Here is a 2,752-nt window from a genome sequence, read left to right as displayed (position 1 = left end):
TTGGCCCCTCTTTTATTTAAACTTTTGTTAAAAGCAATTCACCAACTTTGAAATTTTTACCACGAACTACAAGGTTTTGATCTCTCATTTTTATGTTGGTACGTAGGAACAAGTCGGAAGGTCTAGTAAAACACAAAAATATAATTAATGAATTCTTTTCTCATCCCCACACTCTATTTTTTTCCTCAAACATATTTTATACGAAAAACACATACACACATAAAAATGGGCTCCCTAGGAGTACCTAAGACACTTTGGGTGCTAACACCTTCCCTCTGTGTAACCAACCCCCATACATGTAATCTCTACCATTTTATTAGTTTTGATTTGAAAACTTCTTATCTTTGGGTTTTGTTCGTACTTTTCCCTTTTCCTTTGGAAACAATAAAAGCGCAGTAGTGACTCTGGTTTTATTGATGTTAAGCTTATCCATAGCTTGATGGTCATGAATTCACTGCTACAACATCGAGATACCCTTCACTGAAGCCATTGCCCAAATACCATTATATGACAAATTCCTAAAAGGCATCTTAACGAACAAGCGCAGGCTCGATGATCCCAAACCATTAGAATGCAATGCGATTGCTGAAAACAAATTAGCCAAGAAATCAAAATATTCTGGAAGCTTTTCTATACCATGTTTTCTAGGAAGACATGTTATAGACAAAACATTACTGGATTTGGGAGCAAGCGTAAGTTTGATGCCTTTAGCAGTTTGTAAAAGATAAAACCTTGGAGACATGCAACCAATTAGGATGTCCCTTCAACTGGATGATCGATCAATTAAGCACCCGATAGGTATATTAGAAGATATCCCAGTTAGAATCAGACAAATCTATATCCCTACTGAGTTTATCGTAATGGATATTAATGAGGATGAAGCAAATCCTATCCTTTTAGGTAGGATATTCTTATCAACTGCTGAAGCCGTGATAGATGTTAAAAGAAGAAAAATGACTTTTGAAGTAGGTGAAGAGAAGGTAGAGTTTATCCTATCCAAATTTCTGAAAGCACCCGCCATGGACGACTCTTGTTGTGCAATTGATATCATTGACAAATGCATAAGAGAGTTGGATAAAGAGGAACCTATCAAAACAATAAAACTACCCTTGACGCCCATAATGGAAGATGATGGATTTAAGTCAGTTACACGTTACATAGATGATAACCTTAACGAATGCTTAGCAGTTACCCCTGATCATATTCCAAGAATTAAGAAACCCACTGAAATTCTGGTGTAGTCAGAATTCAGATGTTCTACTCCAAGTCATGACATCTGATCTAACCTTGTAATTAATACAGCAAGACAGTTATTAACCCCTGTACTAATATGCACACGATCACAGATGTCACGACATCTCATTCTATGTCACCCTAGAATGGATGAACACCTGGTTCTGTGCATCAGGAAGAATGACTCAACTGAGATCTATCCTAGCACTCACTTCTGTTGTTTTCTTACTCAGTTATCAGCATGATGTCTTACTGTTGATTTTGGACATCATCTATTACATTGTTCCAGTGTGTTTGTCTTTTACATGTATTTCCTGAATGAACACGTTAATCTAATTACCACTTATTAGATTGCTAACAACTAGGCTATTTGTTAGGTTCATTAATTGTAGGTTAGTAGTTGGTTTCCTGGATTTTAGCTCAGCTGTTGAATCCCTGAAGAATAGCCTGAGAAAATTACTGAAACAGAAAAACCAATCAACCTACACTTTAGCACATGCTGTTGGGAATGAATGTCACAACATTCAGTTCAACAACCAGAACATATGTTGGTTCTGTTATGTTCCTGGAAATGTACTGTGCTAAGTTTGTAGTGCTGTAAAAGACCAACTAGTCTCTACTTCAGTATCAGCTTTCAGTATCAACTGTCAACACATCCAGTTTGACAGTTTCACAATGATCCTTCGGCCAGGTCTATTATCCTTGAAAAGAGCAGACTTAAATAAATACTGAACTGAAATCAACCTGCTTATTATTCAGTATACGATGTCACTGATGAATGTTACAACATGATGTTTGACATTCAAACAGAAGGCTATATACCAGATCTGTTATCATCTTGATAAGCTGACTGGAATACCAGCTGAGGTATGACAGTAATAAACACATGCAGAAGGAAAACAAACACAGGAAATTGTTAACCCAGTTCAGTCCAACATGACCTACATCTGGGGGCTACCAAGCCAGGAAGAAGATCCACTATTAGCAGTATTAATTCAGAGTTAAACTCGCCTGTTTACAACTCTTCACTTAATCCCTACCCAATGCAATCTATACCTAGGAACTCCTAGATAGAAACCTCCAGTTTCCATTCCTATCACTACAAATACAATGTAATGTTAACACACCTTGAACTTGCTTCACAGCTTCATTCAAGAACAAAATCACTCTTGCCTACAGGCTTTGAGTTACAAAAACTCTCAGCTTTTACCACTGAGAAACATATGGTAACCTTCCCACAAGTTGGGAGGTTTACCTTACACACACCCCTAAAAATTCATTCTAAGAGGCTTACAAATACTAGGTTACAATGTGCTATTTATAACCTAATCACCCAACTGGATTTGGGCCTTCAGAAATCGCAGCAGACTTGTTCTTTGCTGTTACAACTTCAGCAGAAAAATTCTGCTACAAACAAGGTCTTCAATCCTAGAATCTCTCCATATATATCTCCATATTTTGAGCCTATATATCTTCTGATTGAGTCTTCAAGACCTCCACATGGGAGTTAGAATATTCA

The sequence above is a fragment of the Lathyrus oleraceus genome, chromosome 2, assembly GCF_024323335.1.
Source record: "Lathyrus oleraceus cultivar Zhongwan6 chromosome 2, CAAS_Psat_ZW6_1.0, whole genome shotgun sequence".
In the NCBI taxonomy this organism is placed as follows: Eukaryota; Viridiplantae; Streptophyta; class Magnoliopsida; order Fabales; family Fabaceae; genus Lathyrus; species Lathyrus oleraceus.
The sequence above is the reverse complement of the archived record's forward strand: the minus strand, read 5'-3'. Positions refer to the sequence as shown.